Source organism: Mus caroli, chromosome 5 (genome assembly GCF_900094665.2).
Source record: "Mus caroli chromosome 5, CAROLI_EIJ_v1.1, whole genome shotgun sequence".
Taxonomy (NCBI): domain Eukaryota; kingdom Metazoa; phylum Chordata; class Mammalia; order Rodentia; family Muridae; genus Mus; species Mus caroli.
In genome coordinates this window covers 23,326,351-23,342,274 of record NC_034574.1, presented here as the reverse complement: position 1 = coordinate 23,342,274, position 15,924 = coordinate 23,326,351, and the positions used below count along the sequence as shown (strand labels likewise).

Below are 15,924 nucleotides of genomic sequence, written 5' to 3'. Positions count from 1 at the left end.
CTACCGTGTCATGTAGGTGAATTATGACCATCAGGGTTCAGACCTCAGCTCGACTGGATACCAGCCTGCAAGTCCCCACAAATGGTTAAAAAAAATCACCACATGAGCTAAGTGGCTGTCTCAGCCAGCCCCAGGAATCCACCTTTTTACCTCTCTGGTTTTGGGATTACTAGTGTGTGCTGTCATATCCAGCTTATTTACATGGGTTCTGGAGTTCAAACCCAGATATTCATACCTGCAAGGCAAAGACTTTACCAAATGAGCTGTGTCCCTAGCCCATTCCAGGTGCTACTTCATCTCTACTCTGTAGATAGGAAAACTGAGGCAGCACAGTATTTACAAGTTTGTACAAACAGAAAACAACTGGTAGTTTTGACCTATTCTTTCCTTAAAACACAGAACATGTACTGTGTAAAGATGGGTGGGCTGTGGACTACATCATTCGCAACACTCACCCCTATGGACGTCAGAAATCTGTCTACACACACCCTCACTGTGCAGTGAGTCCCACTGCACTTTACACCATGGTCTCCTCCATTCCAGTATAGCACTGGTTGTTCCAGCTGCAGTCCCTTTTCTTCCACCATGCCCACGCTGGTCCTTTTTCTACCCATCTGTACTGGCTCACTGGCATGTTTCTCCTCCCTCTGCTCTTTGCAGAAGTCAACCAGCCCAAAGCTCCATTGTTCTGGGGTCATTGTGGCACATAAAAATCACCATGTTCAAAATTTGCCTTGCTTCTTCAGCATCTGTATAGCTGCTTTTGCTTCCTTCCAACACCCCTACTACCCAACCTGTGATTCTCATTATAGCTACCAGCAAGTTCCTCCATTACTGACAATCATCTAATCTATGACTCATGTTGTCTCTGCTTGCAGAGATCATCTGTAACCGGACCCTGTTTCTCATTTCCTGCCCTGGCTTCAGCTTCTTCCCTGGCTGAGGTTTTTCTACCAGCTGTCCTGTCCTTACTTCCTGCAAAGACTGCAGCCCATTCTCAAACTAACACTCCTCACAGCTCTCTTCTTCTTACTGCTAGAGACTTCAATGGCTGCCTGCATCCTGCCTCACTGCTGATGCCATTCTGACTCTCTTGCTGTTTCTCTGGCTTCCAAGTCTAGGACCCTTAATGCTTTTCTAAGCAGAACATGCTGCAGTCATGTGTCTGTTTGCTGAGTTCCTCCTCCTCTGCTTGCAACACTTTGCTCAAACACCATCTCTTTAAAGTTGCAACAGTCCCCACATTACTCCACCCTTCTTCTCCAGCACATACCACCTTCCAACATGCCAAATAACGCACTTTTATAAATATGCATCAGTTTATTTCTGTTTTATACTCGATGTAATGCCAGCTCTTGGGGAGTATGACTGTCTTTTGGCCATGAGCATAAAACACTATCTGACATACTGTAGGCATCTTGTAATTATCTGAGATACATGAAGGAACCCTGCAGAACTTCTATGACTCATATGGTCAAGCCTAAGCCATTCCTGTGCCAGTAGGAGAGGATTATCCATTTATCTAGATCTAGAACTCCAGGACACCAACAGCTTGACTCAACCACATGGCATGAATATGAGGTCAAAGGGAACCACCCCGGAAACCTCTCCTCATCAGCCAAGGGTTGAGTCAGTCAGGATATATGCATCTCCCCAAACCTATGTGCCCACAATCTTAGTCTGCAGGGTCAGGTGTTGAGATGATAGAAACTATAGAAAGTGAAGTCAATCTGGAGGTGTTTAGTTTACTGGGAGCTTGCCTTCTCTTAGGAGCCATTAATACAGTTTTCATAGGATTCTAGTTAGCTTCCACATTGTTGATCTGCCTTCAAAACAGTCAGACTAGTCCTCACTCCCTTGTGCCATTTCCCTTAAACCTGCTCCCACCACAATGACATCTGCCATATTATAATATAGTCAGAATGTCCTTATCAGAGCCCAGTGGACTCTGGTAATTTGCCTTTGAATTCTTGGAACTGTGAGGTAGTTTCATCTTTCTTATTTTTAAAGCATACAGTCCTGAGTATTTCGTGATAACAGAAAATAGAATAAGTGGATGTATGGAATCTGTTAGTTGTAGGCACACATTTTTTGAAACCTACTTTTAATAAGGGTTCAACTTCTCTAAGCCAACCACCAAGCAGAGGTAGTAGAAGAGAAAAGTTATTAAGAAACAGGGGAAGTGGACCTGTTCAGCAATAGTTCTTTGGGGGAGAGCTGGATCTTCATTCTCAGCAGTTCAGTCCCATGGCAAACACCAAATACAACTCAGCAGCTGCAGACCAGTCCTCTAGGCAGGCAGACACNGGGAGGGGGAGGGGGAGGGGGAGGGGGAGGGGTAGCTCAATCCTGAAGAAATCTTCACAAGCAGTTCTCTGGTGAGTTTTTCTCAATGGCAGCATTACCACAAGTTGAGCTCAATGATGTTATATAAGGTGAACTAATACATGTGTGTTTAGCAAAGATTAGCAAGATGGATCAAACCAAACCATGACTTACTATCTGTGGGGTCATATTTATACCTCTTCATCAAGTGTCTTTTCACATGTTTTCTATATCTAAACATTCTGGTGGGGTTTTTTTGTTTGTTTGGTTGTTTGGTTGGTTGGTTGTTTGGTTGTTTGTTTGGTTGGTTGGTTGGTTTTTGAGACAGGGTTTCTCTGTATAGTCCTGGCTGTCCTGGAACTCACTCTGTAGACCAGGCTGGCCTCAAACACCTGCCTCTGCCTCCCCTGTGCTGGGATTAAAGGCATGCACCACCACGCCTGGCTAAACATTCTTTTACATTTGTCTGCTTCAGGAAAATGGTCTTTCACATGTTTGCTTTAGCAAGACTTCCTTTCTGTGTGCCCTAGCAAAACATCATTTGAGATAACTTTCCAAAGTACTAGAAGTTTCCACTTCAGTTAATAAACAAAGTATTTGTGTGAAATTCAAAGTTCGAATGTGTTTCATACCAGTGTTCAGACAAGCTGAATGGTTTTGTATGCTAGATAAAGTGTGGGAGAATCCATACTGAGCACTCACAGAATCTCCCGTTGAGATGGGCTTAGGAAAGCTAGAGAAAAAAAGAACACAAATGTCTTCATATCTTCTTGGCTCTTCCTATAATTATCATTAGCCTTACTTAACATAACCTTTATACTTAAGATGTGTTCTGGGGAGGAGAGCCATTTGCAGTAGATCTGAACCCAAGTAAAATTTTTTTTCCTCTTGAGGGGTAAGAGAAGGTGTTAGGAAGCTGTGATCTTCGGCAGGTACCTTGCCCAAACCACCACACACACACAGACACACAGACAGACACACACACATGCATGTGCACATGCACACACACATACACATGTATACACCAATGCCAATATGTTTTCAGTCTGGATGGATGGGGCATTGGTCCCTTTAGACCTGAGAAAGAAAAGCCAGGAACTTGGAACTTTGGGGGTACTTTGGAGAAAGTTAGACAGAGGCAACATCTCTAGGGACCCTGACTATCCCAGACCACCCCTCCCAACTGCCCCTTTTTACCAATACCTGCAGGAACCCTTTCACAGCAGCTGCAAGGCTCTTAATTCCCAGCTCACTCCTTCATTCTGAAAGAAATCATATTTGCTAATCTCATAAACATGTATTACAATCTTGGGGGTTTATCAAACATGTACACAAAGTAATTATAGGAAGAATAGTTGGTTATTTGCATATCTAGTGTTTAAAGGGTTACTCATGTAATTATTGAATGTAACTTAGAATAAGCTGTTCAACTGCCTTTCATCATGAGCCAAACATTGGGTTTTGAAAGGAATGCCTTTAAACTTCATAATCTAAAGGCACAGGGTAATGCTAACTTACAACCCCAGCTTAAGGGAGTCAGACATGAAAGTATTTCTGACTGGTGTGCTTTGAGCTGGTTGACTTTAGACACTTCTGAAGTATCCATCACACTTGGTAGCAGGGAGGACATTATCAGCAGCTGGAATCTCTTCACTTCGAGGGGATAGTCCTTCCCTACTTACATTGTTTTGCACTCCCAGCACAAGCTTTGCCACATCCTTAGAACCCTAAACAGTTCCCCAGCCCCTCATGGAGAGGGGTTGAGGGGCTGGGAAGCAGAAGAGGGAAGGAGGAGGTAGGAGGCTCAACCCTGAGGGCAAAAAACCACCTCCTAGAAAAGCAGCGGGCAGGGGATTTGTGTAGCGCTTTTTCTGATCCAAAAGCAGATTTGTTTTGGCTTTTGCAGACAGGAGACCAAGTAAGACATGTATGTCCTGTCAAAAGCACTTTCCCGGCTGTGGAGATGACTCAGTCAATAAAGTGATTGCCATCCAAGCATGAGGGTCGAAGTTCACACTCCAGAATCTATGTTTACAAAAAAAAAAAAAAACCCAACCAAACAAACAAAACCATGCTTGATGATATAAGCCCAGCCCTGTGGGGGTGGAGCTGAGTGGACCCCTGGGGTGCTCCTATGAGGTGAGTTCAGCTCATTGATGGATCTTGTCTCAACAAGGGGAATAGTTCCTTGAAAATAACAAGGATGAGCATTGCACCTGGACATTTGCATGTACCTCCCACACTTTTGCCTATGTGTGTGCACAACCATGCACAGTCCCGTGCACACACACACACACACACACACACACAAGCCTGCTCTCTATGCAAAGGTTTCTAACAAGAACTCAAATCTAAGCACTAAAGAGACAGTGTGAGGTTGAAAAGGATTCAACGCCAACTTTGATGTAAACATCCAGGTTTCTTGGAGAACAGCCATATCTTTGATCCTACACAAACTGTTAAGAATCCTGATCAGTTGAAGTATAACGAATTTTACAGTTATTTCTAGTTCAAGGTAGCTTGCAGGCGATCTGTAGTGGGGTGACATGACAAGAAGTTCCGCCTTAAGAATTCCTCACGCTAACAAAGACATTTAAATAAATTAAATTAGTCTCAGTGTGTTGAAAAACCTAAAGCTGTGTTCATGACATTCATATGACATCTGGAAATAGCTTTTAATATTTTCAAAGTATTTTTCTTCCTTTTCAGATATGCCAGGGAGCTTTTCTGCCCTTGGCTGTATTGCTATGTTTTGGTTAACTTCCTTTTCGACATGTATGGAATTGGGTGTTATAAAAAGAACACAGAGCTGGAAGTCAGCTGCCTGGCATTCTAGACTTGTACTGTGTTTTTGGCAAGTTACTTTACCTATAAACTGAAAGGGTGAAAATTGGGCAGGTCTATGATTCCTTGTACCCCTGATATTTTACAATTCTTTACTCCCCACCATACCAGGCCTCGTCACCACTGTAGATCTCATCTAGGCTGCACTACCTAACCCAGGAGCTTGCAAAACTTTAGTGTCTAAGCTGCCAGAGCTGTTCTGAGTGGGCCCCTAGCTTTGAAATCTGCTCAGGTGATTCTCAGGCAGAGTAAAGAATACAAACCCTGGCTTGATAGGTAAGGGACACTTGGGTTAGAATAGTAGGCATGGCAAGCCTTTATATCTTGGTGATTGTTCAGGTGACTGTCTGGGGTCCTCAGAGGGATTGATGCAGGAACAGGCAGAGGGTGTGGCCTGATACCACTCAAGTATCTGGGGTCTCTTCTGTATGTCAATAATGTCTCCCCTGCTTTTGGTGCTCCCTCGTAGTGCCAACAAGTAGACAAGCATCCTGGAAGGGATATCTGTGTGACTGGACATGGGTAGGGTACCTGGAAGACAGTTTGGGATAACTTTATGGTTGATATCATTTGGGGGGATTATTGCATGTAACATGATGGGTCTTTGTAGAGAACTGAGGGTTGAAGAGATAACTCAGTTGGGAAATGCCTTTCACTCCTTAGGGCTTGAGATAAGATCCCCAGCACACAAGTAAAACCCATACATAGTAGTGTATGCCTAGAACTCGAGGAAAGTAGGAGGTAGAAGTAGGTAGATCCCTGAAGCTCAATGGCCAGCCAGCCTGGCTAAATTGCTGAGCTCCAGGTTCAGTGGGAGATTCTGTCTCAAAAAACAAAGTGAAAAAATGATTAAGGAATACATCCAGCATCTACTGCTGGGCTCAAAATGTGAGAATGCGCATACATGCACATAAATAAAGTGGAGTTGCATAGACTTCTTTCTGGGCAAGTAGATTTTCTGTTTTGGAAAGTAAGATTGCACCAAGCAAGACAAAACAACTGCCTAAAGCTGAGGGAGCTGGGCTGCCCCTGTGCCTGCATTAGACAAACCGTCTCTACCAAGCGTTGTACAGGAGACTGGGAGCAAATCAGACACACAGCTCTCAGGTTCCAACTCCCCAGCAATGCTTATGTGCAGTGAAGTCTGAGTAGCTCTGCTCCACAAAATCCACATGGCCAGATGACTTGCCCAGAGAATTATGAATACGCACAGCAAAACCCTATTAGCATCAATTCCAAGGGGCAAAGAAATAATCCGTCGCGAAGTGGGGAAAATAGCACAGGATGTCAGCCATGAAACTGGGTCACTGGGACTTTGGGATTTGAATTCTATGAGTGGGGGATCCAGGAGGCAGATGTGGCGGAAGGTGGTCAGTGTGACAGATGCAAGAGTAGAGGTAAGTGTCAGAAATTGTAGAGATTCTTGGGGTTCACAGCACACACATGCTTCCAGCTCCAGCCAGCAAGAATACTGCTGTGTGATGACATCCAGAAGCCACAGAAAACAAGATCAAGGCCTGGCTACCATAGGATGCTGGAGTTGTGCTTAGGCCTGGGAAACACTGTGTCCACAGAGAGCATCAAAGATGTCCACCTTGAGCTGATAGCACTCAGGATCCAGCCTACCACATGATCCAGGGTGATTGGCACTGGAGGGGATACTGTAGACTGACCAGAGTACTGGAAATCTGTGGACACACCCTAAGAAGATGACATCAGGGAGAGCTGTTTAGGAGGAAAGAATGGCAGGGACCTGGAGAGTTGAAGTCTTAGGCCCTTGGTCACCCTGTTGAGCAAGAGGCAAGACTTGTGCACCTCTGCAGCATCAGGGTAGATTTGTCCTAAGGACTCTACTCACCCAGCAATCAGCAACAGCCTAAGACAGGCCAGAGTGCAGCTCTACCACAGTCCATTTATTCTGTTCACTGAGCCTCTGTGTGCCTCTGTTTCATCGTACACAGTCAGTAAAACAGGAAGAAAGCTAGTGTGTTCTTGGCAGTGACCACAGCTGTGCAGAGTGTCACTGATATAAAAAATGGGCTGGTCATTTGGGTGTCAAGAAGGTCAACAAAGAGGAGTGTGGTGAAGAACCTGGAGGAATGACAGGATTAAAAGATCCCAAGAGGGCAATTCCATGTCAGCCTCCTAGAGAAGTCAGCTGCGGGGCAGGAGAATCTGCCTGGCTGGCTGCTGGGCAGAACTGTTGTACCCACACCTGCTTCTGGATCTAGCATCCTCTGTGGACTCTGACTCTCACGGGATTACCTTTTCACAGCTTGGTTTTCAAACAGCTAAGTCAGATCTGAGAGGCCTCTCCTCTTCTAAGGCATGTGCTCAGTGGCACACACACTGCCTGGGTAGGAAAATGGCAGGCCTCATGAGTACCTTTGCTTGCCCTTTCAGTGAGGCCTTGGGAGAACAGGGAAGATAAGCAAAGATAAAGGCAAGAAAACCACAACTAGTTTGAAGTGTTGATCTCCTGGCTTCACCTTCACCAATTGCAAACTGAATTCATTTGATATAAACTATTCTACGCCGGCTTCACTCTCAGCACTAGATCAATTAGTGTGGGAAATAGAGAAGTGTTGAGCTGGTGTCTGTAAGGTCATTTGGTTCACAAGAAACCCCAGTGATGGTTAGGGCTAATTAGGTGTGGAAATTTCCCTGTAATTGTTCTTAGCTGGGATGTGTTTTGCAGAATTAAATAAAGTAAGGTTATGTTGGGCACAGATTTTAAATAAAAATAATCATCACAACCATACAGGCCTTTCTCCTGGGTGCTTTCCCTTTCTCCTGCCCTCTTACCTTCCATGTAAGCTGCAGCAAGAAGCTGTTCCCCAACCCAGCCCCTTAACCTTGGGCTTCTCCGACTCTAGAACTCTAGAAAATAAATATCTTCTCATTATAAATTACCCAGTCCAAATCATTCTGTTACAGGGACACAGAAGGGAATATATTGGCCAAGAAGCAAGGCCATTGGTAAAATAAATGCAGTCATGGGTCACCTCAGGAAAGGGACATGCTCTGAAAAAGATGGTATTTGGTGATTTTTATTATCAAATGAACAGCATAGAATGAACTTATAAACCTAAGGCAACAATGATGTCATAAACTGATTTAATCATATGGGACCAATGTCCCACAGCTGGCTCATCCCAGACCAAAACTGTCAGGGGATGCACAAAGGTGGGCATGGCTCTTCAGTGTGTTATGAGTAGAGGCTGGAAGAGCTCGGGGCAGAAAGCTGGCTGCTGTGATGGAGAAGAAAGGAAGAGAAGAAGTTGTAGGAACTCCTTAGAGATCATCTAGGCCCTAGCGGCTCACAATGTAAATACTAGTGGTTAGGATTGTTCAGAGGCTTCTGATGGAAGAGAGGGGAAAGGTGCTGGAAGCTGAAGTGTAGCCATTTTGTTCAGCTGAAAGAGCTCAGCTGTATGTGTATCCATGGTGATCAATTAGTTTATAACCTCAGATAGGAGAGCCACCACAAAAGCTAAGCAATTGAAGTTGGTGTGATGTCTTCCCACACTAGTGGTGAAGTAACTAACATGTGAGAGAGGAAGGAAGCCCAAGCTGCAACCTTCAGAATGCCCACATGCCTTTAAAAGATCAGGACTTCTGGAAGGAAGTTGGGTCCTGGGAGACACACCTTTAAGGATACTGGGACATTGGCTTCTCCTCTCTCTCTACTTTTCTTCCTGCCAATAGGAGGTGGGTAGTTCCACTCTCCCTCACGAGCCTATATCTCATCATGGACCCTATGATGCCATGATTGGAAACTTCTGAAACCATGAGCCAATATGAATCTTCCCTGTTTGTAAAATGACTGTTCTAGGTATTTTGTCACAGTGCTGAACAGCTAGTGAGCATGCTGAGATGAGTTCAGTAGAGTACACTGAGCATGTGGCCAAGCCATCTTTGCTAGAGAAGTCAGTACAGGGAGAAATTAGGTGCTAGTCACCTACTCAGCCAGGAGAGGATCTTAGAGGTGCTTCAGAGGCTTTGAGATGGCCTATCCTCAGGCCAGTCTTCCAGAGAGGAGCCTGTGGGAATCTCAAGATTCTCTCTGACCTGCCTTGGAACTCTGCTCCTGAGGCCTAGAGCAGTGCTCCAAGCTGTCCCAGTCATGGTCCAAGATGTCTGTGTGCAGCTCAGGTCATTTGCTCAGACACACAGATACAGAGCCAGGGCAGCACTCACATAGTTCTGACTGTACAGAGTTCTGGAGTTGTGGGGTAGCCTCATCCAGGTCCCAAATGGTGTAGCATACAGACTGGGGTCTTGGCAGATGCAGGCCAAAGGGAACCTGCTGCTGCAGATCCCTAGAGGTAGGATCTTGGGGAACCACAGGAGTGGCAGATAGTGAGAGCTATGGAGCCACCACATGTTGAACCAGCCAGAGACTCCACTGGAAGCTAATGGAGCTGGCTTGAGCTTTGGGAACTTAGCCACCCACTTACCCAGTAGGCAGCATGAGTGAAATCTGAAGCATGTGTGCTGCCCATCATCAGTAGTGGACAGATGCTGTCAGCCAGGAGTGGATTCTTGATGTGAGAGCGAGTTTGTTGTGGAAACAAGGCCTGTCTCCAATGCCCCCTTCCCTCTTCTTAGTTGTCTTTCTGCTTTCTACCTGGAGATGATTCAGCTGCTCCAGATGCAGCCACCCTACCTTGAACTTCTTAGCCTCCAGGACTATAAGACATAAGTCTGTGTTCTATGAGTTATCTAGTTTGCAGCATCTATTGTATCACCAGCAAGTATACATATACAGAAGAACACAGAGGATGCAGCCACACTAAAGACCTTTAAGTCCCCTACTTCTAGAGACTCTCTACAGTATGGCCTGGTCTCTGAGATGGGAGGACTCATGACATTGCAGACTCTACACACTTCATCGGGCTTCAAAACGCTGGGGGACTTTTCTACATGGTGTCCATAACCTGTTTAGACCTAAACTGTTTTTTTACTTGTTTTTTCCCACATACCCCCATTGTCCTCATTTGTGCATTCAAATGGCTGTTTATAGACAAGATCCTTGGAGGTACACAACAGAGAACTGACAAGGTTCTGAGATGGTTAATGACCTGTTTAGCTGGATGAATGTCAACAGAGGAAAGTGCAGTACACACATGCCCAGCAGTACCAGGGACAGTGACTTACTATCAGAAAGGCCACAGTGCCAGGTACCCAGTGTCCCATAGCCTCTCCTCTCATTTGGCACCTTGGCCCATGAAGACAAAGGTTCTGTTCCTTCTCAGCTTAGGGGTTTCTGGTTGAAGCAGTAAGGGGCACTCCCATAGTCATGTATCCATAGAAATCCAGGTGAATGCTATGCCTCAGTTTCCTTGCCTATAAAATGCTGCTAACCTCACCCTCCTGACAGAATAAACTACTAACTGGTAGTGTTAGGTCTTACATGAATTCAGATACAGAAACTGCATTGATATAGAAGCAGGTTTTAGGCTTATAGGCTCAGCCTGTCTGCCCACACTGCAACACATTGCCTAGGAAGCTTGGGGCCTCAGAACTGGGCATTGACAACAAGTCACATGCCCGGTGCATTGCTGAAACAATAACTAGGTGCTCAGCTTTAAAGGATGCCGTCTGAGTCATTATCAACCACCTGCAAGAGGAAGCCTTGACTTAATTAATATTTACATGGAACTGACAAACATGCCAGCAGGCAGGAAGAAAATAACCTCGGAGCCAGAGCCTTTGCTGGCACAATGTATAGATGGATGTGAGCTACCAAAGCCTTGATTAATGGAGTTTTAGCTGGTATGGGCAAGCTGGTCATACAGGAAAAGCCTAAGAGAGCCTATGGAGTCTTCTTGCAAACCCTAGAGAGGCATGTACAGTACTGTTTGCAGCAATGAGGATGGATGTTCACAGACCAGGTGGCAGGCTGGTGAGATCAATGTCACACAGATTTCCAGAAAACAGTAGCTTTTAGAGGAACTGCGGACGGCACTCAGCCAGGAGGTCAGCTCTGTTCATCTCCAGCTCATGGGCAGGAGGCCACCTCTGCTTACTGCCAGCTTGTTGGCAGATCCCTGAGAGAGGCTGCTTCTAGTCCAAGAGCAAAAAGAGCATGTCCTCATGCTGCTGTGTTCAGACTGAAGGCTCGAGGGATTGGTATTCAAGCCCTGGGGGCTCAGGGTTAAGACGCAGATGCTTCCCTGGGTCATGGCCATACAACCCCCAGCTAGAGAACTCTGGACACTGTCCCAGGAGCCTTGTGTTTAGAGGGGCTTCTGTGGTTCTGCTATGGTGAGAGCTGTAGGCAGGAAACTAAGAGACAGTCTGGGGACTATGTAAGGTAGACTGCCCTCCTGACTCCTGATCTCCCAATCTGGAGTTGTGGCTCCATCTCTGGTGGAGACAAGCATACCGTTCTCACAGGTCATCATCTTGGGAACATAATTTCCAAATCTTTCCCTTGTTCTTCATCTACCTTGGAGATTTCATCACAGTCCATGGTGTCCATGCAAGAGTGAATCATGTAACAGGCAGATGGGGACACCAGCAACTCATAACTGAGACTTTGAGATATCACATGTTAAGCTTCCTTTTCATCTTGAATCAGCTCATAGAGATCATTTTTATTAATAATCTCTAATTCTCTGACAGGCATGGAGAAGAACTTCTATCATCCCAGCACTGGGGACTCAGGGGGTGGGAAGGTCGGGGGGTTAGGGTGATCCTTGGCTATATAACAAGTTCATGGCCAGCCTGGGCTACACAGGACTCTGTTATAGTGTACTCCCCCCCCCCATCCCCAATTCTCTAGACTTCCTGAAGGGACTCTAGCCAGTCCAAGCATGAGAAACATGGCATTGGCAGGCCCTTCCCATCCCTTATTTCCTCTTCTTTGTTAAAAAAAACATTATAATGTATTCCTAAAGCTAGCTACCAAGATCTATTTTCTTATATAGCTACTTCCTCCTCGTGAGACTGACCATCAACAAAGTATTAAGGTCCAGCAATCAAAAGCCCCCTTTGGCTCACCTAATTAACATGCCTAATTAAAATTAAACACCTCATCCTAACATGGGTTTCCCATTTTAATTTTATAAACTGCTATTTGTCTATGAGCCATGTCTGTGTCCTCTCTATTCAGAGGCAGTCCTTTGTCCTTCTGGGACAAATATTCCTTCCCCCTCTCCCTTGTTCCCTTCCCCTTCTCCCTCATCCTTTAACTCCCATCTTTGTCTCTTATCCTCTGCATTTGGCCCTCTGGGGCAAATAAATCTCCTTTGTGCTGAGATCTTAGCCCTGGGCTGTCTTGTACCAAAGACCAGCAACCCCTTCACTCCATCTTCATGAACTCAGTGATGTTTAGAATAAAGCCTCAGCTATGTCCTCATGATTTTAGGAAAAAAAAAAAAAAAAACAGGAAAGAGCATGTCTCACAAAGAGCTGGGGTTAGGAAACAGCTGGGAAGTTGTGATTTACTCTTGAGAACTAAGAAAGTATCAATGTGGAGTCTGTGTGTGCTCTGGGGTCTTGGTCCCAGAACTGCAAAATAGGATGAAAACAAAACAAACAAACAAACAAACAAAAAAACCTTTCTTCCTTTGCCTTTTAAAAAATAAAAATCTGCAGGGAGGTGCTGGTGCACACCTTTAATCTCAGCACTGGGGAGTCAAGAGACAGGCACATCTGTGAGTTCGAGGCCAGTTTGGTCTACAGAATGAGTTCCACGACAGACAGGGTTACACAGAGAAATCCCACTAAGAAAAAAGGAGAAAACAAAAAGAGAGGGATGGAGGGAGGGAGAGAAGGATGGAGGGAGACAGAGAGACAGACAGACAGAGATACAGTGATACAGGAGAACAGAGACACACACACAGAGAGACAGAGAGAGAGAGAGAGAGAGAAAAAAAAAAGCACAAAGATGAAACAATTAACTATGGCTTTCCCTACCTTTGCCAACAGAGAATGTGAGGAACAAAGGAATGAATGGATGAACAACATTCCCACATTTCATTGCAGGAGCATGCTAAATTTTAAGAATTAGTTGGGCATATAAGGCTAGTTTATTTTTGGAAACCTTGAAAAGACTGGTGTCTGTAGTGATGCTGCCACATGCTCCTGCTCAACTGGGCATGTGCAGAAAGAAGCACAGTGGGTCTTTGAGTATGTGTGAGGAAACAGTTCTTCATCCATGCTCATCCCTGGTCCACTGTGCCCTCTAGCCCTTTTTACTTCATACATTCTATTTCTTTTCTTATAAAAGTGCTGGTCGTGACCTACCGCATCGATTTCAAAACCCACTAATGGTTTACAACTCATAGATTTAAAAGCAGTGCTATAGATGATGTGGGAAAGGGAGGTGCTAGCTGTGCATGGAAGGCACTGGGGCACCACAGAGCAGACCACATCTTCCCTCTCCCAGGTGTTCTGAAGGTGGCCTTACTATTTGCAGGAGGAAATTGAAGCTGACATCAGGTGTTTCTCCTGCGCCAGCTGCCACCAATATGTGAGACTAAGCTGTCATGATCCAAGATCCAGCAGTGCTGAGGCCTGTGAGGTGCAGTGGATTGGCTTTCTTAGAGACTGTGTCTGAGGCAAGTCTGGATGGAAAGTGTGATGGAACTGAGTTCTTGGGAGACAGTGAGCAAATCTTGAAATTGGGCTGTGGATGGGAAGTAAAGACAGAAATTCAATGTGATGAAGCCCCTACCCAAAGCCTGCTTCAGCAAGGACATCCAACAGAGCTTTCGTAAATGGAAGGTTGGGGTGTTGGATGAATGGAGGAGTTTCTGCTTGCTAGCTCTGGGAAGTGAGGACCAGCAGGCCATGGGAAAGGATGAGGGTAGAGGCCTCTATACTCTTCTGTGGCTCCCTGACTTCAAGGGAGAGTCCTGGAAGCCCATCTTCTTCCCCCCACCTGCCACCACTTACCACCCCATATGACTGCAGCTCATTCAGAGCCCCTTTGAAGGCAGGGAGCCTGCAGGCCCAGTGGGGTTCTTACTTCAAAGGACCTGGCACGCTGGGATTCCCCAGCCTGAGTGAGGCCCAGAGGGAGTGAGGAAGGGGAAACTCCAGCTGGGATGAGGTAACAGCCCTGAAAGATGGGAGTTCCTGGGCAAGGAGAAGCTTCTTGGGCTGCCAGTGGACCCACACATAAGAGGGGTAACTCCTGGGGCTCCAGGAACATGAGGCACAAAGGCTTCCAAAGAGAAACTTCCTTGATGCCATGGTGGTGATGAGTGTAGAGACCTGGGATGGCCTGCTCGGCTCTGCCTTGGTTTCCTAGACTCCCCATCTCTATCCACCCATGCTCCTAACCACTCACTTGTTCAGCCACCCAACGATTTCTACACCCACCCACCAACACACCCACGCATCTAACTCTGCACCCATCCACCCATGCATATATCCCTCTACTCACTCACCAATGTATCTATCCACCCATCTACACACCCACCCATATGCCCATCACCCCCCCCCATTCACCCACATGTGCCCATCCACTCGCCTGACTGCTCCTCCACCTACTCAGAGTTCTCCCCGTGAACCCTCCTCTTGCCTGCTGAGTCTCCAGCAGATTCCCTTCCCCAGGGCCTCTTGGTCACCTCACCTTCAGGATGCAAGAAAAACACATGTCTCCAGAACATCCAATAAGTTTGGGCTTTGTGTTTGTATTTTTGAGAAGCAACAGCAAGCTAAGTGAGATGTGAGTGGAATCACACAATAGCATGGGAGCATGATCACGTACGCAAACAAGTTCAGTCCTTCAGGAAACACTGAAGGCCAAAGCGCTTTTCTTAGCTTTGGAGTACAGTGTGATTTGATCTTTTTCGGTGGTTTTCATTTTAATTTAAAGTTAACTTTCTAACTTTTCCAAAGAGAAACTAATTACTATAAAAATGTATTTAATACAAAACATACAAAATCATAAAAGTGTTTTTAATGACACAAGGAAAAACATCTGCCAGACACGTAGAGCAAAACAAAGCAAATAAAAATGACAAAGTCCAAAACATGGTAAGATGTACCATGTAAAACAGTGTGTGTGTGTGTGTTTGTAAGAGAGATAGAGTGTGTATGAGTTTGTGTGTGTATGAGTTTGTGTGTGTATGAGTTTGTGTGTGTATGAGTTTGTGTGTGTGTGTATGTGTGTGTCGCATACCTTAATACAGAGTCATTACACTACAGAATGCTATTTTGAATTTGCCTTCAGAGCTGGGATTGTGTATGTGATAGTGTTTCCTCTTCATCGTTCTGGAATTTGTAAAGTTTTTTCAGTGGACATTTGATGTTTTAAAATCAAGAGGTCATTGATTTTTCTTTCATTATTTATATGTAACATCCTGTGGCAGTAAGGATGGAGCAGAGGGCCTTGCACATGTTAATGCTCAATCTCTGAGCACCATCCCCAATATCAGCCATTTGTAGATTCACATATGATAGCAGCTTTCATCATTGCTCTTTCCAAACTGTAGTTCTGTCCCCATGAAGCAATAACCACACACACACACACACACACACATATACACACACACACACCCTTCCCAGCCCAGCCTCTGACCATTCAGTACTCCACACCTATGCATTTGAACATTTTAGGTATCAAGCTGGAAATGGGGACACATGCCTGTAATGTTGGTACTTAGGAAGTGGGAGTTCAAGGTATTCTTAAGTATAGCATGGAGTTCTCTGGTGGAATTTTTAGGGTCACTTATATATACTATCATATCATCTGCAAAAAGTGATATTTTGACTTCATCTTTTCCAATTTGTATC

The 15,924-nt window shown here is 45.3% G+C and overlaps 1 long non-coding RNA gene across 1 annotated transcript in view; it reads right to left on the bottom strand.

The window, feature by feature from the left end:
• Nucleotides 1–15,924, bottom strand: part of LOC110294613 — a 444,128-nt gene that overhangs the window by 184,026 nt on the left and 244,178 nt on the right. The window contains exon 3 of the long non-coding RNA XR_002377956.1: nucleotides 3,529–3,587. This is a non-coding gene — a long non-coding RNA (uncharacterized LOC110294613). The remainder of the gene's footprint in view (nucleotides 1–3,528; nucleotides 3,588–15,924) is intronic.